Here is a 26,141-nt window from a genome sequence, read left to right as displayed (position 1 = left end):
ATACAAATTATCACTTTATGCTGATGACTTGCTGTTATATATTTCTGATCCTGACAGGTCTATTCCCGCTATTTTATCCTTGTTGGCTCAATTTGGTAGTTTTTCTGGTTATAAATTAAACTTAGATAAGAGTGAATTATTCCCCTTAAACGTGCAAACCTTATTGAATGACAGGATACCATTTAAAGTTGTTACTGATAACTTTATCTATTTAGGTATAAAAATTACCAAGAAATATAAAGATTTATTTAGACTGAATTTTTTATCTATGCTTCATCAAATTCAACAACTTACTACAAGATGGTATCCCTTATTCCTATCATTAGTTGGTCAGATTAATGCTATTAAAATGATGATTTTACCGAAATTTTTATATTTATTTCAAGCCTTACCAATTTTTATTCCTAAATCTTTTTTTGACAACATTGATTCAAAAATTTCCTCATTTGTGTGGCAAAATAAAAACCCCAGGTTAAGTAAAAGGCAATTACAAAAATCTAAAAAAGATGGTGGTTTAGCTTTACCTAACTTTAGATTTTACTATTGGGCGAATAATATTCGTAACCTAACGTATTGGAAATTAGATTTGGACTCACCATTGTGTCCACAGTGGGTAAATTTGGAATGCAATGAGGTAAAGGGATATTCTCTATTCTCCGTTCTTGGTTCTTTTCTTCCTGCTGATTTAGTTAAATTCAATAAACAGATATCTAATCCTGTTATCAAACATACACTACGAATTTGGTTTCAATTTCTTAAGTTTTTTACTCTGAAAAACTTTGTTCTTGATAGCCCTATTTTACTTAATTTTTTTTTCAAACCTTCATTGACAGATCAAGCTTTTAGCATATGGAAAAGGAAAGGTATAAAATGTTTTTGTGATCTTTTTTTTGAAGGTACTTTGATGTCTTTTGACCAACTTTCCAACAAATTTAAATTATCTAAATCTAATTTTTTCAGATATTTACAAATCAGAAATTTCCTACATAAAGTTCTACCATCTTTTCCCAACTCAACTTCAATGGATTTCTCAGATTTGATTTTTACCTTTAATCCTTGTCAGAAGGGATTAGTAGCTTTTATTTATAATATGATTATGAAGATACAACCAGAAATATCAGATAGAATTAAACAAGAATGGGAAAAAGAACTTCGATACAATATATCAACAGATAAATGGGAAAAAATTTTACAAATGGTTAATTCCTCTTTTATATGTGCTAAACATGCTTTAATACAATTTGAAATTGTACATAGAGCTTATATGTCTAAAGATAAGCTTGCTCGATTCTATTCTCATATTAACCCTCAATGTGACAGATGTCATTCAGAAGTGGCTTCATTGACCCACATGTTTTGGTCCTGTCCCACTTTACATAACTATTGGAAGGACATATTTGTTACCATTTCCTCAATTTGGAATATCGATTTACAACCTCATTTTATTACTGCAATTTTTGGTATACCAAATGAGGATGGTAATCAGTTTTCCCCTTCAATCAGACGAATGATTGCTTTTGTAACATTAATGGCCAGAAGGTCTATATTACAAAACTGGAAAGAAGTAAATCCTCCTACCACGTCTCAGTGGTTTTCTCAAACTATTTCTTATCTGAGCTTGGAAAAAATTAGAAGCACTATTTTTGACTCATCAATTAAATTTGAAGAAACTTGGGGACCGTTCATTCGACATTTTCATATGAATTAATTTGGCCTTTTTCAGACCTTCTCTCTGCTTATTCTTGTTCAGGTATGGAGTTCTGGAGTTTTTTGACACTATCATATACTTATAAACTGTTATTATTGCCCATGTTAGTTTAGTTTAGTGTTTTTTTTTCAATATATATTCTCTTTTATATATTTTCAAATTTTTTTTTCCTTTTCTTTTGACGATTATTTTTGTTTTTTTTCATATATAATTATATAGACTTGATTGATTAATGTACCTTTTTTTGTTGATGTTTAATAGGATATTATTATCCTATTATTAATGCAATTTCAAGTCTATTGTATTTACAACCTATTCATTATTATGATATGTTTTTTTATATATATATGAAACTCAATAAAAAGATTGAAAAAGAAAAGAAAGACCTTTCAGTTTGCCTAGCACTTTTTACTATGTATTAGTAATGGCACTCACTCCTATTTCCTGATACTCATGGACCTCTGGCACTCTGTCTTCCACAGTGAAGACAGGTGCAAAGCACCCATTAAGTTCATCTGCTATTTCTTTGTCCCCCATTACTACCTCACCAGCATCATTTTCCAGTGGTCCAATGTCAACTCTCACCTCCCTTTTATTCTTTATATAGCTGACAAAACTTTTGGTATCTTGCTTTATATTATTGGCTAGTCTGCCCTCATAGTTCATCTTTTCCCCTCTGAGAGCTTTTCTGCTGACTTTTGTTGGACTTCCCAATCATTCAACTTTCCATTCACTTTTGCTACTTTATATGCCCTTTCCTTGGCTTTTATGCAGTCCTTAACTTCCTTTGTCAAGCACAGTTGCCTACCCCTGCCATTTGTGAACTAGAGACTTAAACCATCTCTGCTCTACCGTCAACCCCGCCAGTATCCTCCCCTAATCCACCTGGGAAAGCTCTTCTTTCATGTCTCTGTAATTCCCTTCAACCCATTGGGATACTGATACATGTGAGTTATGCTTCTCCCTTTCAAATTGCAGTATGAATTCAATCATATTATGATCACTGCCTCCTAAGGGTTCTTTATGTTAATGTCTCTAATAAGATCAGAGTTAATACACCCAATCTAAGGTGGCCTTTCCATGAATAGGCTCAAAAAAGCCATCTCGTAGGCATTCAACACATTCTCTCTCTCTTGTGGTCCAACACCAACCTGATTTTCTCAATTCCCTTGCATATTGAAGTCCCCCATTACAATTGTGTTCTTACCCTTATTACATGCCTTTTCCAGCTCTCTTTGCAATCTCAAACCCACTCTTGCCTACTATCTGGAGGCCTATATATGATTCACATAATAGTTTTTTCATCCTTGCAATTTCTTAACTCCACTACAAAGATTCAACATTCTCTGATCCTGTGTCATCTCTTTCTAAAGATGGAATTTTATCTCTTACCAACAGAGCCACACCACCACATATCCAGCCTGTCTTTTCAATACAAAGTATATCCTTTGATGTTAAGCTCCCAACTATGGTCTTCTTTCAGCCACGACTCAGTGATGCCCACAACATCATAATGACCAATCTGTAATTGCGTCATGAGTTCATCCACCTTATTCCAAGTGCTATGCGCATTTAAATACAGCACTTTCAGTCCTGTGTTCTAAATTTTGCCTCTGTGGTGTGTTTGCATTTGTACCCAATCATTGGTTTGTCCTTCTATACATTCATGTTACACCCATCATCTACTTGTAAAACTGCTGGCTCATCCTCAGCACTATCATCTGGGTCTCTATCCCCCCCCCCACCATATTAGTTTAAACCACTCCCAACAGCTCTAGTAAATCTGCCTGCAAGAATATTGGTCCCCCTCGGATTCAAGTGTAACCTATTCCTTTTGTACAAGTCCCACCTGCCCCAGAAGAGGTCCCAATTGTCCAGATATCTGAATCCCTGCCCCCTGCTCGAATTCTTCAGCCACACATTTATCTTCCACCTCATTCTAATCCTATCCTTACTGTCGCGTGGCACAGACAGCAATTCCGAGATTAATACCTTTGAGATCCTGCTTCTCAGCTTCCTTCCTAACTCTCTGTATTCTTTTTTCAGGACTTCCTCCCTTTTTCTTCTTATGTCATTGGTACCAATATGTACCACAACTTCTGGCTGCTCATCCTCACTTTTCAGGAATGCATCCAGAAACACCTTGGACCATGGCACTTAGGAGGCAAACCACCGTCTGTGCTTCCTTTTCACGTCCACAGAATCACCTTCTGTCCCCCTGACTATAGAGTCCCCTATTACTCTTCAGTTCCCTACCCTTCTGAGCCACAAGGCCAGACTCAGTGCCAGAGGCACGGCCACTGTTGCTTGCCCCAACTAGGTGGTTTCCCCCCCCCCCCAAACAGTACTCAAAATGGAGTACTTATTTTTGAGAGGGACAGCCACAGAGGTGTTCTCCACTATCTGATGTTCTCTCTTCCCTCTCTGATAGTCACCCATTTATCTTTCTCCTGCAGCCTTGGGATGATTACCTTCCTGTTGCTCCTATCTATCACTGCTTCACTTTCCCTAACAAGCCGAAGATCATCAAGCTGCAGCTCCAGTTCACTAACACGGTTTCTAAGGAACTGCATATTGATGCTCCTGGTGCAGATGTGGCCATTGAGGAGGCTGGGAATCTTCTGGAAATCCCACAGCTGCCAGCCAGAACAGAACACTGTTCTCTCTAGAGTTAAATATGAAATAAGGGATGAGCTTACCTAGCTTCTGCCTATTCTCGCTGAAGCCCTGTTGAGCCAAAGCCTTACTACTCTGACTCAAGACTACTCTCTCATGATGACCTCTCCGCTAAGTGGTAGCACACTTTTATAGAGACTGGTTTTTTTCAAGCTCATTATCAGACCTGCGCAAGAATGCTTCTGTTGTATCTGTACAGTACTCTAATCAATGACTCACGTCAAAAAACTTGCTGCTTTTTCAAGCTCTTTGTCGGACCTGCACAGGAACACTCCTGCTGCATCTGTGCGGTATTCCAATGTTAACTGTATTGCAAATTTTCATATAATCTGCAAAATCTTCATCAGAACCACTGGATATAAATCTAAATCATTCATAAAAGCTTCAAGATAAAAATGATAGAATAAAGTTTTGGTTTAAGGTGATGCTGGTGAATCTCAGCGACTTCTGGCTGGTGGCTAACGAAACTAGGAAAAAACTAAATACTTTTCCGGGCAAATGATCATCGCAAGTAATAGTCTGTAACTTCCCTTTGGACTTGGAGGCAATTTCATATGGAACCGAATGGGCAATGGGCCCGTGGCATGCAGAAAGGGCAGGTACTGATTGAATCAAGCAGTGAGATCCAGGCCCCAAAGTGGAACAAAGCAACTCAATCCGATGCTGCGACAAATAGTTAAGCGCCAGCCAAATTGGAAACATCAGGTGCAGGCCAAATCAAGGTAGCAGAGTCCAGGCCACAGAGCATATTGAGGCAATTAAACCTGATGTTTGGACATCAATTTACGTGCTGGCCAGATTGAAAATTTTTTGCAACAATACATAGAAGTACCGACTAGAGATGGGGCAGTGTTGGATCTCCTGTTAGGGAATGCGATAGGTCAGCTGACAGATGTATGTGTTGGGGAGCAATTCGGGTCCAGTGATCACAATAGCATTAGCTTCAATATAATTATGGAGAAGGACAGGACTGGACCTACAGTTGAGATTTTTGATTGGAGAAAGGCTAACTTTGAGGGGATGCGAAGGGATTTAGAGGGGATGCGAAGGGATGCGAAGGGATTGGGTCAAGTTGTTTTATGGGAAGGATGTAATAGAGAAATGGAGGTCATTTAAGGGTGAAATTATGAGGGTACAGAATCTTTATGTTCCTGTTAGGGTGAAAGGAAAGGTTAAAGGTTTGAGAGCACCATGGTTTTCAAGGGATATTAGAAATTTGGTTCAGAAAAAGAGGGATGTCTACAATAGATATAGGCAGCATGGAGTAAAGGAATTGCTCGAGGAATATAAAGAATGTAAAAGGAATCTTAAGAAAGAGATTAGAAAAGCTAAAAGAAGATACGAGGTTGGTTTGGCAAATAAGGTGAAAGTAAATCCGAAAGGTTTCTACAGTTATATTAAAAGCAAGAGGATAGTGAGGGATAAAATTGGCCCCTTAGAGAATCAGAGTGGTCAGCTATGTGTGGAACCGAAGGAGATGGGAGAGATTTTGAATGATTTCTTCTCTTCGGTATTCACTAAGGAGAAGGATATTGAATTGTCTAAGGTGTGGGAAACAAGTAAGGAAGTTATGGAACCTATGACAATTAAAGAGGTGGAGGTACTGGCGCTTTTAAGAAATTTAAAAGTGGATAAATCTCCGGGTCCTGACAGGATATTCCCCAGGACCTTGAGGGAAGTTTGTGTAGAAATAGCAGGAGCTCTGACGGAGATCTTTAATATGTCATTAGAAACGGGGATTGTGCCGGAGGATTGGCGTATTGCTCATGTTCCATTGTTTAAAAAGGGTTCTAGAAGGAAGCCTAGCAATTATAGACCTGTCAGTTTGACATCAGTGGTGGGTAAATTAATGGAAAGTATTCTTAGAGATAGTATTTATAATTATCTGGATAGACGGGATCTGATTAGAAGTAGCCAGCATGGATTTGTGCGTGGAAGGTCATGTTCGACAAACCTTATTGAATTTTTTGAAGAAGTTACGAGGAATGTTGACGAGGGTAAGGCAGTGGATGTAGTCTATATGGACTTCAGCAAAGCCTTTGACAAAGTTCCACATGGAAGGTTAGTTAAGAAGGTTCAGTCGTTTGGTATTAATGCTGGAGTAATAAAATGGATTCAACAGTGGCTAGATGGGAGATGCCAGAGAGTAGTGGTGGATAATTGTTTATCGGGATGGAGGCCGGTGACTAGCGGGGTGCCTCAGGGATCTGTTTTGGGCCCAATGTTGTTTGTAATATACATAAATGATCTGGATGATGGGGTGGTAAATTGGATTAGTAAGTATGCCGATGATACTAAAGTAGGAGGTGTTGTGGATAATGAGGTGGGTTTTCAAAGCTTGCAGGGAGATTTATGCCGGTTAGAAGAATCAGATGGAGATGGAGTTTAATGCTGAGAAGTGTGAGGTTCTACATTTTGGCAGGAATAATCCAAATAGAACATACAGAGTAAATGGTAGGGCATTGAGGAATGCAGAGGAACAGAGAGATCTAGGAATAACTGTGCATAGTTCCCTGAAAGTGGAGTCTCATGTAGATAGGGTGGTGAAGAGAGCTTTTGGAACGCTGGCCTTTATAAATCAAAGCATTGAGTACAGAAGTTGGGATGTAATGCTAAAGTTGTACAAGGCATTGGTAAGGCCAAATTTGGAATATTGTGTGCAGTTCTGGTCACCGAATTATAGGAAAGATATCAATAAATTAGAGAGAGTGCAGAGACGATTTACTAGGATGTTACCTGGGTTTCAGCAATTAAGTTACAGAGAAATGTTGAACAAGTTAGGTCTCTATTCATTGGAGCGTAGAAGGTTGAGGGGGGATTTGATCGAGGTATTTAAAATTTTGAGAGGGACAGATAGAGTTGACGTGAACAGGCTGTTTCCATTGAGAGTAGGGGAGATTCAAACTAGAGGACATGATTTGAGAGTTAGGGGGCAGAAGTTTAAGGGAAACACGAGGGGGTATTTCTTTACTCAAAGAGTGATAGCTGTGTGGAATGAGCTTCCTGTAGAAGTAGTAGAGGCCAGTTCAGTTGTGTCATTTAAGATAAAATGGGATAGGTATATGGACAGGAAAGGAGTGGAGGGTTATGGGCTGAGTGCGGGTAGGTGGGACCAGGTGAGATTAAGGGTTCAGCACGGACTAGGAGGGCCAAGATGGCCTGTTTCCGTGCTGTGATTGTTATATGGTTATATATGGAAAAGGTCTGGGTATTGGGGCTGAGCTGAGGGACAGGCCGGTTCAGCTCACTGCTCTGCAATGTTTACTCAGTTCTCTGCTGAACTGTGGACCTTGGACTCTCTTTGTGGTCTTCAGTTCAGAATGCAATTTGCTTGTGGTTATATGCATAATTTGTTTTTTTTTTCCTCTCTGCACATTGGGAGTTTGACAGTCTTTTTTCTGGGTTCTTTTGGATTTCTTTGTTTTGTGATTGCCTGTTAGGAGACAATTCTCAAAGTTAGATAATGTATATAGACTTTAATAATAGATGTACTTTGAAATTTATGATACATTTCCCAGGGCAGTGAGGACCAATACCAGAAAATATTATTTAAGGTGAGTGGAGGAAAGTTGAGGGAGATACCAAAAATCAAATTTTAAAATAAATTATATATTTTACTTCTTTTTTTACCAGTTAAAAGTAATACATATAGAGTTGTTTTCATCCTATAATCCAATCTTTAATTTCTTCACCTATTGAATTATTTTAATAGTAAAGCTTTCTAGTGGTCATGATTCAAGGATCTGAAAGACTTACCTATATTTATAGGATACCTGAACATGGAAACCGTGCTGTATGTTTGGGATCAGCACATCATTGGTATGGATCATCCTTCCTACAATCCTCTTCCAGTATTCTGCTTGGCCTTCATTCTTCTGCTACGAGAACATTTACAAATTTGTAAAATGGTATGGAAGAATTATATTGGATGCTCGGTTGCTACATAGTAATCTTAATAAATTATAACACAGAACATTAAGCACAGTACAAGCCATTCAGCCCACAATTTTGTCCCGAACTTTTAATGTACTCCAGACTCAATCTAACCTTTCCCTTCCACGTCGCCCTCCTTTTTGCTATCATCCATTTACCTATCTAAAATATCTTAAGTGTCCCTAATGTATCTGCTTCTACCACCACACCAGGCAGGACAATCCACACACCCAACACTTAATCTGCGAAGAAAAGCACCTACCTGTGACACCCTCCCAAACTTTTATCTGAAAATTTCCCCCCTTGTGTTAGCCATTTCTGCCTTGCAAAATAATCTCTGGCTGTCCACTCAGTCAATGCCACTTATCATCTACTGTACTATACCTCTATCAAGTCAAATAGAAAAGTACAGCAGAAAAAAGCCCTTCAGGCCAATCTGGTCCATGCCAAACCATTTAAACTGCTTACTTCCATTGACTTGCAACAGGACCATAGCTCTCCAAACCCTACCATCTATATACCTATCCAAACTTCTATTAAACATTGAAATCGAACTCTCATACACTACTTGCACTGGCAGCTCATTCCACACTCAAGACACTCTGAGTGAAGAAGTTTCCCCTCATGTTCACCTTAAAACTTTCCACCTTCAACCCTTAACCCAAGGCCTCCAGCTATAGTCCCAACCAACCTCAGTGGATTAAAGCCTACTTGTATTTATTCTATCTCTGCACTCATAATTTTGTATACCTCTATCAAATCTCCTCTCAACCTTCGACGTTCCAAGGAATAAAGTTCTAACTTCTTTAATCTTTCCTTATATCTCAGGCTCTCCAGTCCAAGCAACATCCTTGTAATTTTTTTTCTGTACTCTTTCAACCTTACTTACAACTTTCCTATAGATAGGTAACCTAAACTGCACACAATACTCCAAATTAGGCCTCACCAACATCTTATACAACTTCAATATAGCATCCCATCTCCTGTACTCAATATTTTAATTTATGAAGGCCAATGTGCCAAAAGCTATCATTACAATTCTACCAAACTGTGATGCCACTTTCAATGAATTATGGACCTAATTTCCCAGATACCCTTGTTCTACAGCAGTGCTAAGTGCTCTAGCGTTCACTGTATAAGACCTATCCTGGTTGGTCATACAAAAGAGCAACAACTCACACTTGTCTGAGTTAAATTCCATCTGCCATTTTTCAGCCCATTTTTCCAGTTGGTCTGGGTCCTACGGCAAGCTCTGATAATCTTCCTCGCTTTCCACTACACCCCCAATGTCATCTGCAAATTTGCTGATCCAGTTAACCACATTCTCATCCAGATCATTGATATAGATGATAAACAACAGCGGACCCAGCATCAAAATCTTTGGCACTCCTCTATTCACAAGACCAGTCAGAGGGCAAACATCTCTCTGGCTTCTCCTACAAAGCCCATGTCTAATCCAATTCACTACTTCATCTTGAATGCCAAGTGACTGAACCTTCTTGGCCATCCTCCCATTTGGGACTTTGTCAAGTGCCTTGCTAAAATCCATGTAGACCAACATCCATTGCCTTGCCCTCATGAACTTTCCTGGTAACTTCCTCAAAAAACTCCAGCAGACTGGTTAGACATAACTTACCACACATGAAGCCATGCTGATTATCCTTAATCAGCCCATGTCTATCCAGATACTCATTTATCTAGTCCCTTAGAGTACAGGTCTTTTCCAATAACTTCCCCACCACTGATGTCAAGCACTCCAGCCTATAATATTCTGATTTATTCCAATTTATTTTTAGAGTCTTTCTTAAACAACGGGTCAACATTAGCTATCCTCCAATCATCTAGTACCTCACTTGTCACTAAGGATGATTTAAATATCTCTGCCAGGGTGCCTGCAATTTCTGCACTTGCGTCCTACAAGGTTCGAAGGAACACATTGTCAGGCCCTAGAGATTTATCCACTCTAATTTGCCTCAAGGTAGCAAACACCTCCTCCTCTGAATCTGCAAAGGGCCCATGAAGTTGATGTTGCTTTGCATCACTTCTATTGACTTGATGTTCATCTCCTGAGGAAATACAGATGTAAATAATATCATAGAAACATAGAAAACCTACAGCACAATACAGGCCCTTTGGTCCACAAAGTTGTGCCGAACATGTCCCTATCTTAGAAATTACAAGGGTGTCCCATAGCCCTCTATTTTTCTAAGCTCCATGTACCTATCCAAAAGCCTCTTTCCATGCACTCACCACTCTCTGTGTAAAAAACTTACCCCTGACATCTCCTCTGTACCTATTCCCAAGCATCTTAAACTTGTGCCCTCTTGTGGCAACCATTTCAGCCCTGCAAAAAAGCCTCTGACTATCCACACGATCAATGCCTCTCCTCATCTTGTACACCTCTGTCAGGTCACCTCTCATCCTCTGTCACTCCAAGGAGAAAAGGCCAAGTTCACTCAACCCATTTTCATAAGGTATGCTCCCCAATCCAGGGAACATAGAACATAGATCATAGAACAACGCAGCACAGTACAGGGCCTTTGGCCCACAATGTTGTGCTGACCCTTAAACCCTGCCTCCCTTATAACCCCCCACCTTAAATTCCACCGTATACCTGTCTAATAGTCTCTTAAATTTCACTAGTGTATCTGCCTCCACCACTGACTCAGGCAGTGCATTCCACGCACCAACCACTCTCTGAGTAAAAAACCTTCCTCTAATATCCCCCTGGAACTTTCCACCCCTTATCTTAAAGCCATGTCCTCTTGAGCGGTGGTGCCCTGGGGAAGAGGTGCTGGCTGTCCTCTCTATCTATTCCTCTTAATATTTGTATACCTCTATCATGTCTCCACTCATCCTCTTTCTTTCCAGAAAGTAAAGCCCTAGCTCCCTTAATCTCTGATCATAATGCATACTCTCTAAACCAGGCAGAATCCTTGTAAATCTCCTCTGCAACCTTTCTATAGTTTCCACATCCTTCCTGTAGTGAGGCAACCAGAACTGAGCACAGTACTCCAAGTGGGGTCTGACCAGGGTCCATAAAGCTGCAACATTACCCCTCGGTTCCTAAATTCAATTTCACAATTAATGGAGGCCAATACACCATATGCCTTCTTAACCACAGAGTCAACCTGCGCAGCTACTTTGAGCATCCTATGGACTTGGACCCCAAGATCCCTCTGATCCTCCACTCTGCCAAGAGTCTTACCATTAATACTATATTCTGCCATCATATTAGACCTACCAAAATGAACCACTTCACACTTATCTGGGTTGAACACCATCTGCCACTTCTCAGCCCAGTTTTGCATCCTATTAATATCCCACTTCAACCTCTGAAAGCCCTCTACACTATCCTCAACACCCCAAACTTTGTGTCATCAGCAAATTTACTAACCCATCCCTCCACTTCCTCATCCAGGTCATTAATAAAAATTATGAAGAGTAAGGGTCCCAGAACAGATCACCAAGGCACACTACTGGTCACCGACCTCCATGCAGAATATGATTTGTCTAAAACCACTCTTTGCCTTCTTTGGGAAAGCCAGTTCTGGGTACACAAAGCAATGTCCCCTTGGATCCCATGCTTCCTTACTTTCTCAATAAGCCTTGCATGGGGTACCTTATCAAATACCTTGCTGAAATCCATATACAGTACATCTACTACTCTTCCTTCATCAATGTGTTTAGTCACATCCTCAAAAAATTCAATCAGGCTCATAAGGCACAACCTGCCCTCGACAAAGCCATGCTGACTATTCCTAATCATATTATACCTCTCCAAATGTAGATAAGTCCTGCCTCTCAGGATCTTCTCCATCAACTTACCAACCACTGAGGTAAAACTCACTGGTCTAAAATTTCCTGGGCTATCTCTACTCCCTTTCTTGAATAAAGGAACAACATCTGCAACCCTCCAATCCTCCTGAACCTCTCCCGTCCCCATTGATGATACAAAGATCATTGCCAGAGGCTCAACAATCTCCTCCCTTGCCTCCCACAGTAGCCTGGGGTACATCTCATCTGGTCCCGGCGACTTATCCAACTTGATGCTTTCTGAAAGCTCTAGCACAACCACTTTCTTAATATCTACATGCTCAAGTTTTTCAGTCCACTGCAAGTCATCACTAAAATCACCAAGATCCTTTTCCATAGTGAATACTGAAGTAAAGTATTCACTAAGTACCTCTGCTATTTCCTCTGGTTCCGTACACACTTCCCCACTGTCACACTTGATAAGTCCTATTCTTTCACATTTTAGCCTCTTGCTCTTCACATGCTTGGAGAATGCCTGGGGGTTTTCCTTAATCCTGCTCGCCAAGACCTTCTCATGGCCACTTCTGGCTCTCCTAATTTCCTTCTTAAGCTCCTTCCTGTAATCATTTAAGATCTCTCCATCTCTTTTGACTCCACACGTTGAATGCCATTCTGATCTTCCAGAGGATCAATTTTGTCCTGTGCAATCCTTTTGCTCTTGGCATATCTGTTGAATCCTGTAGGATTCTGCTTCACCTTGTTTGCCAGGGCGAGGCCTTCTTTTAGTCTTCCTGATTTCTTCCTTAAATGTTCTCTTGCATTTTTCTTACTCCTCAAGTACTTCATTTGTTCTTACCTGCCTATACCTGCTGTGCAGCTCCCTATTTTCCTTACAAAGGCCTCAATTTATCTAGAAAACCAAGGTTCCTTACACCTGGTATCTTTACCTTTTACTCTGACAGACATACATAAGCTTTGTATATTAAAAATATCTCTGTTGAAGGCTTCCCACTTCATGTAGTCCTTTGCCAGAAAACAGCCTGTCCTAATCCATACTTGCTAAATCCTTTATGATACCATCAAAACTGACCTTTCTCCATTTCAGAATCTCAACCTATTAACCAGACCTATCTTTTTCCATATTTACTTTGAAACTAATAGCATTATGATCACCTCTCATCCTCTTTCGCTCCAAAGAAAAAAATCCTAGTTCACTCAATCTATTCTCATAAGACATTCTCTCTAATCCAGGCAGCATCCTGGTAAATTTCCTCTGCACCCTCTATAAAAATTCCACAACATTTCTATAATGAGGCAACTAGAACTGTACAAAATATTCCAAGTGTGGTTGAACAAGGGTGGTCTTTGGAGCTGCAACATTACTTCACAGCACTTGAAGTCAGTCCCCCAACTAATGAAGGCTAACACACCATAACCTTTAACAATCCTATCATCTTGAGCAGCAACTTTATGTGATCTATGAGCGAGGACCCCAAGATCTCTCTCTTCCTCTACACTGCTAGGAATCCTGCCATTAGCTCTGTATGCATTCTTCAAATTTGACATTCCAAAGTGTACTACTGTACACTTTTAATGGTTGAACACCATCTGCTACTTCTCTGCCCAACTACCATCCTGTCAATGTCCTGTTGTAACCTAGGACAACCTTCTACGCTATCCTTATTAACCCATGTTTCCACTTCCGCATCTAAGTCATTTATAAAAATCACAAAGAGCAGAGGTCCCTGAACAGATCCAATTGTTTGCAAAAATGTCAACTTAACAATATTAGTCTGTGTACCAATCATAAACATATGGAATATAATTGCTGAAGAACTCTCCAGACCTTCCAAAGATCTTCTGAAGGATTAATTTTGTTGCCTTTTACAAAATGTGGGTGTAATTGGAAAGGCAAGTGGGTATTGATTCTTTAATCAAAACTCCATGATTCCTATGTGCCATGGACCAGACTATCATGTGGACCTCGTCAAAAACCTTAATTCCATGTATACGATTTCTACTGCCTTGCTGTATCAATTTTCCTAGTAATCTATTCAAAAGGTTTAAAGCACATGTGAAGCATGATTTCCCATGCACAAAACAATGCTGCACTCCCTAATCAGATTGCATTTCCAACATCATAGATCACATCCTTAAGAATTACAATCTGACATTTCCACTTTGTGAAAAAGACCTTGTCACTTCTCATAATTTTGCACTAAAATGGACTTAGTTTTGTTTGTTCTAATTGTGTTTTCTTGTAAAAATTGTATATAGTTTATGTAGTTTTTGTTAATGGCTCTTAAAATGCTGCACACCTATGATGCTGCTGCGAATAAGTTTTTCATTACACCTGTATTGTACATAAAATAATGTATTTGACTTCTATCAAATCTGTGTAAAGAGAAACCATTAAAATAGAATTAGGGTAAATGGGTTCTTTATGGTCGGACTTAGTGGGCTGAAGTGTCTATTTCTCTGCATGATTCTGATTCTTCAATCAATTCCTCTCAAGCCAGATGATGTGGATGTAGTGCTGAGAGCACAGGCTCCTGCATTGACAAGTTTACAGTTTCAGAAAGTGATCAAAGACCATTTCTACACAAACCTCTATAAAAGATTAAACAAGCAGAACACTGATGTATTTACAGTACCTGGTTCAGACCAAGGTAAGATCTAGTCCATTTTCACTTGTTAATATTTGGGAAACAACTAAGAATTTTGAGTTTTAAGATATGAAGAGGCATCATACAACATTTATATGGAATTGCTAAACTTATTGGAACCATCTCCAGGGGAGTTCTCATAATTAGCTTGCAAGCAATGAATTTATTTGATCAAAGAAGCAATTATGAGTATACTGTATGCTATAGTGTGATATCTTGTTGCACTGTGAAACTTTAGAACCTTAACTTCAACTCACCTAAGAAGGGAGACTAATGCCAGGGAAGGACAGTTTCCCTTTGCCCTCTCCCCCCTCAACAGGTCTCTAAGAAAAAAAAACATTTATTATCTCTTCTCTGGGAAGTGCATTTGTGCACATCTCCAGACTATCACGATATTCCAAAGTGACATCATTTTGTCTTCAGATTTCCATTTTATTCTGGTGTGTACCAAGGAAGAATCCCAATTAACTCTTTCCTTACACTCCACCCCTTGATTCCTTATTAGCAAATTATACAAAGATTATGTTAAAACAGTTTAACTAGAATCATTATAATATAGCAACTTAAGTCATGGGATTATGATTGAACTTCTTGTCAGGGTGTTGAAGCAGGGACCCAATTACAGTCAAAATACTGTGATATTTACTGAGTAGCAAATCAAGGGGGGGGGGGCAATAAAGTCAGCATCAAAGTTCAGGCAAGAGTTCAAAAATTGCAGAGAAATCCAAAAAACTGAATCAGGAAACAGGCAGAATTGATACTCCAATAGAGTTCAGATACAAATGCTGGAAAGTTCAGGAAATCTCACTAGCACAATCTGGCAACAAGCAGGTCAAAACACAGGACTAAAGTACACTGAGCAATAAACAGAGAGGCAGATGATAGGTGGAGCACAATGAGACACAAGTCGCAGCAAAACAGGTGAGCGGCGGAGTACTCAGTAATACAGGGGCCGGAGTAGAACAGGAGCGGGGACAGGAGCACATGGGGCATGAAAACAAACAAGAGCACATGGCAATACAAAACCACAGACTGATGGCTAGGGGGAAACACACAAAAAGACAGTTCAACTGGAGGTATTGACATTTCTATATAAACTACAAGCTAAAATAAGCTACACTATAAGCACAAATAATAAAATGATAAGTTCATATCCACTATTTGTTCCCCAGTCCCATACTTTATTTAGAGTAATGCAAACCTAATCACAGTTAATCATGGTTATATTTTGCAAATGTATATGTGTTGTATTGGAGGATACCTTCTTCTATAGATGACCTTTGTATGTTCTTCCTGCATGCCCAGACCGTGGCCTCTGCCCAGGGAAAGGTCTATGCCATTGACAAGATTAATTCCAGGGCTGTCATTTCACCTGGGAGAAAACAAAGTGTCTGTTATTATCATTCTTACAGAAATTTAAATCATTCCAATTTGTTCAATTTCTCCCTTTTTAAACATACCAGTTTATCTGCCCCTTATATTGGTACCCAGTAAATGTTACCATCTCCATTTGCTACAATCTCCCCCTTGCAAACCAGAGAATTTGGAATGTACGCTCATACTTTCCATCCTACTGTGGGAACCCTTTCTTCAATGCCTGTTTCCTCCTCCATTTCTGGGGTATACTTGTTCATTCTGATCATCAACAATCCTTAGGGTAAAGGTCTGTTGTTCAAATTGTACAAGGTTTGGGATAGTGGAGTCAGCCATCCCTGTAGGTGTCAGTAAGTGTCAATAAACAAACTTGTTGTTTTAAAAGTCTATTAATTATTTTGATCAGCCCTTCAGCTCAACTGGTCCATGCAAATCAAGATTCCAATCTAAACCATTCTCATAGACAGTCGTACAGCATTGAAATGGGCACCTTGGCTCAACTGGTTCCTGCTGACCAAGGTTCCCATCTAAGCTAATCCCTTTTGCCTGAGTTTTGCCCATACCCCATCAGTTTGGATGCTGAGTATAAAAGTTGGCAGTTATTGTGTAGCCATTTAAATCTTTGGTTAGACATATTTGAAATATTGTGTGCAGTTCTGGTCACTGTATTGCAAGAGAATGTAACTTTCAGTTGAACTCTGTCTTTTTGTGTGTTTCCCCCTAGATGTCAGTCTGTGCAGTTTTTTTATTGCTGTGTGCTCCTGTCCCTGCTCCTGCTCTACTCTGGCCCTTGTATTACTGAGTACTCGTTCTCTCTTCTGTTTCTCATTATTACCTGTATTGCTGCCACCTGTGTCTCATTGTGTTCCACCTATCATCTGCCTCTCTGTTTATTGCTCAGTGTATTTCAGTCCTGAGTTATCACCTATTTATTACCAGATTGTGCCAGTGAGTTTTCCTGAGCCTTTTCAGTATTTGTATCTGTACTCTGCCTGTTGGAGTATTAATTCTGCCTGATTCTCTTTTTTTTTTATTTCTCTGGATGTTTTGATCTCTGCCTGAACTTTCATGCTGACTTTGTTTGTACCTTGGGTTTGTGCTCTGTCTATCTGAATATTGACTCTGCCTGTTTCCTGATTCTGGTTTTTGGGTTTCTCTGGATGTTTTGATCTTTGCCTGAACTTTGATACCAACTTTGTTTGCACCTTGGCATTTGTACTCAATTAATATTATATACCCTGTGGGTATCTTGCCACTGTCTTATGACCCATAATGTGATTGAGTATCTTATAAGCATAGTGTAATTGTCTTGGGATGCTGGGGTGATGTAATTTTCTTGTTTGTATGAGGTCACATGATGTAATTTTCCCATTGGTGTGAGGTCACATGATGACATGTTCTCAACAGGTATATAATGGGAAACCCCTGTTATGCAGTTGATTTGTTATTTAATTTGTCAGTTACTCCATTCTGCTGTGTATTTGTCTCATGATGCAGTTTTGTTTTAAAGTAGAGTTTTATTTTCTATCTTAAGTCACAAAGTTTATTGCTGGCAGTTTCACCAAACACTACCAGTTTTGGTTTGATCTACCTTTGCAGTGTAGCTGGAGAGTGAAGACTTTACTGAAGTAAGGGACCCCAAAGGATTGAGTAAAGTTTGTATTGTTTGGTGGTTTCAAAAAGGATCAACCTTATCAAATATTCGTCCAGGAAACTGGCCTGCATCTGAGATAATCCCTGTAGAGGTTCCGGTGATGTTATTGTCCAGAATGGCAGCTTAAGTCAATAGCTCCTTTAGAAAAACTTGTATTTTGCCCTGTTAATCCATCAAATAAAAGATTTTTTGTAAGTATTTGATCTGATAAGAGGGGCAAGAATGGGGAAAAAGAATGAAAATAAAAAAAGCAACATTGTGGAGCCTGTGGACGAGAGAGGTGCAGCGAGCAGCTCTTCTACCCGACTGCGTGCTAGCGAGGCTGACAATGGGCATTGTTCAGATGAAGCAGCAAACATGATGAAAATTCTGAAAGAGATATGGGAGTTCCAAAAAGATATAAAACAACAACCACAAAGTCAGAGCTTGCTAATGTCAATCAAAAAAATAGTGGTGGCAGAGGCTTGAATTCAGAAGGTGGAAGATTGTGTGCAAAACATGGAACAAATGCTCAGTAAGATTATAAAATTATTAAATCAACAAGAAAGTAAACTGCTTGACCTGGAGGGAAGATCATGGCAGAAAAATATCAGGATATACAACGTTCCCAAAGGAGCGGAGGGTTTGTCTATGATGGAGTTTGTACGAAAGTTGCTTCGGGACACGCTGGGAAGTCCTCTGACTATGGAGCTGGAAACTGAGAGGGCACATCGTGCAATCATCCCGCAGCCTTCCCGAGACAGAAGATAAGCCACGCTCAATAGTAGTTAAATTCCTTTGATACAGTACCAAGGTGGAGATTCTACGAAGGGCCTGGAGTAAGAAGAGGGTGTTTTTAGATGATAAATTAATACATTTTGATCAAGATTACCCCCTGCAGAAACATAAAGAATACTCTGAAGTAAAGCAAATACTAAAGCAAGAAAGGATTAGGTTTCAAACTCCGTACCCTGCTAAACTTCGAGTGTTTTATCAAAATGGGATCCAACTGTATCAGGTAGTCAGAGGCGACTACAGACATGAAGGCCAGAGGGTTGCCCATCAATGTGATCAAACCGAGGGAAAGCCTGGCAGAGGAATTATCCTGCTCTGCTTGGGAAACAGTGCGAGAATCGAAAAGGCAGGAGATGGAAGGAGGGTGAGAGAAGTACATCAGGAAGAGACAGAGTTTTCCAAAGACAGCCCTCACCCCCTCTAGAAGAGCCATAAGGTTTGGCTAACTTTAAAAAATGTTGAGAAGCTAAATGGAAGCAAAATAGACGGTGATATACCTATCTCGAGAAATACTTACTATAATGTAGATTTTGTATTACTCAGTTATTCTTTATTCACTCATTTACTGTGTGTGTTACATTCAGAAATCTTTTCTGTGTAATGGATTTCTTCACTGACTTTTATGAATACTGCAATGGGGGCCCTCAACTCACAAGTAGGAGGGGTTATCCCCCACAGCTAGACATTTCCTCTAGCTCAACCCAGGGTCATCTACTAGAGACCTCAGCCTTAGAATCACACCTTCATTGCCTTTTTGTTATTTGCATTTCTTGGTTCGTTCTTGTTCAGGGAGTAGATCGGTTAAGTTTTATTCTAACTTCAATGATACATTGACAGATAAATACAGATGGCTAAGGACAAAGTAAAATTCATTTCTTTTAATGTCAATTGACTACTAAATCCAATCAAATGTAATAGAATTTTATCCAAAATGAAAAAAAGAACAAGCCCATGTAGTATATTTACAGAAAACTCACTTAAGTGATAATGAGCATAGAAAACTAAAGAGAATGGGCTTCACTAATTTGTTTTTCTCCTCCTATAAATTAGGACATAGGAGAGGAGTTGGTATTATCTCAAGTAAGCTAAATTTTGAAAAAGTATTTGAAATGGGAGATGAGGGCATATGTATTCTGGTAAGGGGGAATATAGATGGAAATTCAGTTACTCTATTGAATATATATGCACCCCTGGGAAGTGATATTGGTTTCCTGCATAAAATTACTGATATTACGGTAGCGGAAACAGAAGGTCTCCTGATATGTGGGGGAGACTTTAAATTTACAATTACAACCAAAGTTAGGCTCTTCCAATAGAAAAGCCTATGAAACAAAATCCTTACATAAGAAAGTTAATACACTTTTTGAGGATGTTGGTTTAATTGATATATGGAGGGACCTTTTCCCCGACAGAAGGGATTACACTCATTATTCTGCTCCCCATTCTGTATATACAAGAATAGACTATTTCATAACATTTGGAAAAGATAAAGACAAAATAAACACCTGTGGAATTGGGTCAATAGACATAAGTGACCGTGCACCTATATATTTATCTGTTGATTTTGATCTACAACCAAAGAATACTATTTGGAAACTAAATTCAAGTCTACTCAATGATCCATACTTTAAGGAACAAATTAAAAAAGAAATTGGTCTCTACTTAGAATTCAATGATAATGGAGAGGTTTCACCTCCCGTTCTATGGGATACTCTGAAGGCTGTCTTAAGAGGGAAAATTATAGCAATATTTTATAAGAAAAAATAAGGAATAAAACATTAGAGGAATTACAAAATAGACTGAAGGAACTAAAGAAAAAACCACAAATTGAATTTAGCACAGGATACAGGAAATTTTGAAAAATTAGGAATGAAATTAATAGTTTGGCTATGCAAGAAATCAAGAAAAATTTAATGTTTCTGAAACAAAGACATTATGAAAGTGGACCTAAGTCTATGAAAATACTGGTTTGGAAACTGGGAAAAAAAAATAGCAAAAAATACAATTCATAAAATTAGGGATCCAAGAAAAAAAAACTAAGCTAAGTGAAATTCAAGAAGCTTTTGAAGTGTTTTACAAAACTCTATATTCCAAAGTTCCAGGGGGAAGCATAACCCAAATTCACACCTTCCTGAATTCTCTAGAGTTACCCACTTTAAGCAAAGAACAAAATAGAATGACTTTTCACTTTTGTTGAGTAGAGTTTAAATGTTTAAGTTTGTTTACAAAATCTACCTAAGTTCTATATTCATTGTTGCTGATCATGTAACAATGTCATTGTGTGCACAGTACTGGGTCTGCAATTGGATCCCTGCTCCGGCATCCTGACATACTTTGAAGATTGTGAAGAAGATCTAGGATGTTGCCTGGATTGGATACTATTAGTGACAAAGTGAAGTTGGATCAACTCAAATTGTCTTCTTTGGAGCATCAGGCAGAGGAGGGAGTTGATAGGAGTAGATAAAATTATGAGAGAGATGGACAGGATGAATTATTAAATAAACTAGAGGGCATAGGCTAATGGTAAAGCTAATTTTACAAGTTTTGTATCTGAATTATAGGTGCCGGGGTAGTGGTAGGAGCAGATACAATAGCAATTTTTAAAAGACATTTATTCAGAGATTTGAACAGGTAGGAAATAGAGGGATGTGGACCTATGGGATGTTTTGATAGGCATAATGGTCAGCACAAAAATCATGACCTATATGACCTGTTACTGTGCTGTACTGCTATTTTCTTTATAAGATGATAAGACATAGGAGCACAATTAGGCCATTTGGCCCATCAAATCTGCTCTGTCATTTAATCATGGCTGATCCTTTATTCTCCCCCTCAAACCCATTTCCCAGCCTTCTCCCTATAATCTTTGATGCCATGTTCAATCAAGAAACTATCAATCTGTCTTAAATACATTCAATGACCTGGCCTCCACAGATGTACATGTATGACTTGTGTGTTTTTAGGTCTTAACTTTTTGAGCACCATCTCCCTTGTAATACTAATTGCACCCACTTCTCTTCCTTCATACACTACAACATCTGACACACTGCTAGTGTCTTCCACAGTGAAGACTGATGCAAAATACTCATTTAGTTCATCTGTCATCTCCTTGTCCCCTGTTATTTCTCCTGCTTTATTTTCTAGTGGTCCTATATCCACTCTCATTTCTCTTTTTTTTAAGATACTTGAAAAAGCTTCTACTATCCACTTTGTTATTTACTAGATTACTTTTCCATTTCATCTTTTCCCCTCTAATGATTCTTCTAGTTGCTCTCTGTAGCTTTTTTTAAAACTTCTTTAAAAAACTTCCCAATCCTCTATCTTCCCACGAATTTTTGCTTTGTTGTATGCACTCTCTTTTGTTTTTACATTAGCTTTAACTTCCCTTGTCAGCCATAGTTGCACTATTTTGCCATTTGAATATTTCTTCCTTTTTGGAATACGTATGTCCTACACCTTCCTCATTTTTTCTAGAAACGCTCACCATTGTTGCTCTGCTGACATCCCTGCCAGCAGCTCCTTCTAATTTACTTTGGCTAACTCCTCTTTCATACCATTGTAATTTCCCTTACTGCACTGAAATATTGGTACATCAGAATTTTTCCCTATCAAATTTCAAGTTGAACTCAATCATATTGTGATCACTGGTTCCTAAGGATTCTTTTACCTTAAGCTCCCCAATCACCTCCGGTTCGTTTCATAAACACCCAATCCAGTATAGCTGATCCCCTAGTAGGCTCAACAACAAACTGTTCTAGAACACCATCTCTTAGGCATTCAACAATCTCACTCTCTTGAAATCCACTACCAACCTGATCTTTCCAATCCACCTGCATGTTAAAATCTCCCATGACTATCATAACATTGTCCTTTTTGACTTGCCTTTTCTATTTCCTGTTATAACCTGTGGTCCACCTCCCAGCCACCGTTGGGAGGCCTGTATATAACTGCCATCAGGATCATTTTACCTTTGCAGTTTCTTCATTCAACATTTTTCAAGCCTATGTCACATATTTCTACTGATTGATGCCATTCTTTACTAGTAGGGCCACGCCTCCCCCTCTGCCTACCTTCCTATCCCTCTGATGCAACATGTAACCTTGAACATCTAGCTCCCATCTACAACTGTCCTTCAGCCACAATTCAGTGATGGCCACAACATCATGCCTGGCAATCTAATAGTGCAACAAGATTATCCATCTTATTTCTTAGACTCCATGCATTGAGATACAACCTTGAGTATTGCATTTTGCTACCCTTTTTGATCTTGCATCCCTAATGTACTGATACTCACCCTGTGGCCTGCGACTATGTCCCATCATATAATCATATATAACCATATAACAATTACAGCACAGAAACAGGCCATCTTGGCCCTTCTAGTCTGTGCCAAACGCTTACTCTCACCTAATCCCACTGACCCGCACTCAGCCCATAACTCTCCATTCCTTTCCTGTCCATATACCTATCCAATTTTGCTTTAAATGACAATACTGAACCTGCCTCTACCACTTCTACTGGAAGCTCATTCCACACAGCTACCACTCTCTGAGTAAAGAAATTCATCTACCTGCTCTTCCTGACAGCCTGACTGCAACCTCACTCTGGTTTCCACCCCCCTGCCAAATTAGTTTAAATCCTCCCTAACAGTTCTAACAGACCAGCCTATGAACATATTGGTCCCCCTCAGGTTCAGGTTCAAAACTGTTCAATCAGTTACCTCCCCCAGAAGGGATCCCAATGATCCAAGAATCTGAAGTCCTGCCCCCTGCACCAGCTTCTCAGCCATGCATTTATCTGCCAAATCATCCTGTTTCTACCTTCACTGGCACATGGCACAGGCAGCAATCCAGAAACTACTACCCTGAAGGTCCTGCTTCTTAGCTTTCTACGTAGCACTTTAAAATCTCTTTTTAGGTCCCCTGCTTTTCCTTCCTATGTCATTGGTATCAATATGTATCAAAATCATGGGATTGGGGATAATATTCTGGCATGGGTCATGGGTGGAGGATTGGCTTTCTAACAGAAAACAGAGAGTTGGGATAAATGGTTTATTCTCAGACTGGCAGTTGGTGACTAGTGGTGTTCTGCAGAGGTCGGTGTTGGGACCCCAACTCTTTACAATCTATATTAATGATTTGGAGAAAGGGACTAAGTGCAACATATCGAAGTTTGCTGATAACACAAAGATGGGAGGGAGTGTAATGAGTGCGGAGGACATTGAAACCCTGCAGGGGGACATAGATAGGCTGAGTGATTGGGCAGACATTTGGCAGATGAAATATAATACAGACAAGTGTGAGGTCTTGCACTTTGGCAGGAAAAATAATAGAGCAAGTTATTATCTAAATGGGGAGAAACTGGAAAGTGCTTCTGTGCAAAGGGATCTGGGGGTCCTGGTGCAGGAAACACAAAAAGTTAGTATGCAAGTGCAGCAGGTGGTCAAGAAGGCCAATGGAATGCTGGCTTTTATTGCTAGGGGGATGGAGTATAAGAACAGGGAGGTCTTACTGCAGTTGTACCGGGTATTGGTGAGACCACACCTGGAGTACTGCGTGCAGTTCTGGTGTCCATATTTAGGAAAGGACATACTGGCTCTCGAGGCAGTGCAGAGAAGGTTCACTAGGTTAATTCCGGGGATGGGTGGGTTGATGTATGATGAGAGGTTGAGTAGATTGGGACTCTACTCATTGGAGTTCCGAAGAATGAGAGGTGATCTTATTGAAACATATAAGATTGTGAAGGGGCTTGATCGGGTGGATGTGGGGAGAATGTTCCAAATGATGGGTGAAACTAGAACTAGATGGCATAATCTTAAAATAAGGGGATGCCGTTCCAGGACTGAGGTGAGGAGAAATTTCTTCACTCAGAGGGCTGTGGAATTTACTGCCCCAGAGAGCTGTGGAAGCTATTACACTCAATAAATTCAAAACGGAGATAGTGTAGCGGTGTGCTACACGCAGCGCTAAAATTACGACACGGAGTCGGTAACTGCAGTCGAAGGAAAAAACTTTATTCCAAAACTTCAGCCTCACTTTTAAGCCTCTGTCAACCGGCCCCCCATGGCGCAGAGGCTCCAAAGCTGGCCGCAGGTGTTTGCTGAAAAACGCCAGGGGTTGCCAGCGACCTGCGATGTGTTGCTCCAGCACCCCACCGACTGCCGTGTTTGATGCATCCACTGTGAGGGCGGTAGGGGCGTCCATTCTGGGATGTACTAGCATTGCGGCGTCCGCCAAAGCTTCCTTCGTTTGAACGAAAGCGGCGGCGGACTCCTCGTCCCAGGTAATGTCCTTGCTCGGACCCGACATCAGGGTGAACAGGGCATGATCCGGGCAGCTGAAGGGAGGAAGCGGCGGTAGAAATTGACCATACCTACGAATTCTTGAAGGCCTTTGATCGTGGTGGGTCGGGGGAAGTGGCAGACCGCATCTACCTTAGCGGGCAGAGGGGTTGCCCCGTCTTTAGTAATCCTGTGGCCCAGGAAGTCAATGGTATCGAGTCCGAACTGGCATTTGGCGGGGTTGATTGTAAGACCGTACTCACTCAGTCGGGCGCAGAGTTGACGGAGGTGGGACAGATGCTCCTGACGACTGCCGCTGGCTATGAGGATGTCATCCAAATAGATGAACGCGAAGTCCAGGTCCCGTCCCACCGCGTCCATTAACCGCTGGAACGTCTGTGCGGCATTCTTCAGGCCGAACGGCATGCGGAGGAACTCGAAAAGGCCGAAAGGGGTGATGAGAGCCGTTTTGGGGACGTCGTCAGGATGCATCGGGATTTGATGGTATCCCCGGACGAGATCTACCTTGGAGAATATCCGTGCGCCGTGCAGGTTTGCTGCAAAGTCCTGAATGTGCGGCACAGGGTAGCGGTCCGGTGTGGTAGCCTCGTTCAGCCTGCGGTAGTCACCGCACGGTCTCCAGCCCCCCGTCGCTTTGGGCACCGTGTGCAGGGGGGAGGCCCATGGGCTGTCGGACCGCCGGATGATCCCCAATTCCTCCATCCTCTGGAACTCCTCCTTCGCCAGTCGGAGCTTGTCCGGGGGAAGCCTTCGTGCGCTGGCGTGGAGGGGTGGTCCCTGGGTCGGGATGTGGTGCTGTACGCCGTGCCTGGGCATGGCCGCTGTGAACTGCGGTGCCAGAACCGATGGGAACTCCGCCAGGACCCTGGTGAAGTCGTTGTCGGACAGCGTGATGGAGCCGAGGTGAGGGGCTGGCAACTGGGCTGCACCCAGGGAGAACGTCTGAAAGGTCTCGGCGTGGACCAGTCTCTTCCTGGGCAGGTCGAACAGTAGGCTGTGAGCCCGCAAAAAATCCGCACCCAGAAGCGGTTGGGCTACGGCGGCCAGTGTAAAGTCCCACGTGAACTGGCTGGAGCCGAACTGTAGCCACACCGGACGGGTGCCATAGGTCCTTACAGTGCTGCCGTTCACGGCCCTCAGGGGGGGACCCGGTGCCCTGCTGCAGGTATCGTAACTCGTCGGAGGTAAAACGCTGATCTCGGCACCAGTATCGACCAAAAACTGGCGTCCCGACCTTCTATCCCACACATACAGGAGGCTATCCCGATGGCCAGCCGCCGTAGCCATCAGCGGCGGCTG

The 26,141-nt window shown here is 40.8% G+C and overlaps 1 long non-coding RNA gene across 3 annotated transcripts in view; it reads right to left on the bottom strand.

Moving 5' to 3' along the window:
- The window catches only part of LOC132396206 (uncharacterized), a 103,920-nt gene that overhangs the window by 49,477 nt on the left and 28,302 nt on the right, over nucleotides 1-26,141 (bottom strand). For 2 of the 3 annotated variants that reach the window (XR_009512899.1, XR_009512900.1), the window contains 3 exons: nucleotides 16,001-16,111; nucleotides 14,997-15,062; nucleotides 8,141-8,262 (listed from right to left, as the gene is read on the bottom strand). This is a non-coding gene — a long non-coding RNA (uncharacterized LOC132396206). Of the gene's footprint in view, nucleotides 1-8,140; nucleotides 8,263-14,996; nucleotides 15,063-16,000; nucleotides 16,112-18,328; nucleotides 18,581-26,141 lie in introns of all 3 variants that reach the window. The other variant, XR_009512898.1, reaches the window with a different exon arrangement.

Source organism: Hypanus sabinus, chromosome 6 (genome assembly GCF_030144855.1).
Source record: "Hypanus sabinus isolate sHypSab1 chromosome 6, sHypSab1.hap1, whole genome shotgun sequence".
Classification (NCBI taxonomy): Eukaryota; Metazoa; Chordata; class Chondrichthyes; order Myliobatiformes; family Dasyatidae; genus Hypanus; species Hypanus sabinus.
The sequence above is the reverse complement of the archived record's forward strand: the minus strand, read 5'-3'. Positions and strand labels throughout refer to the sequence as shown.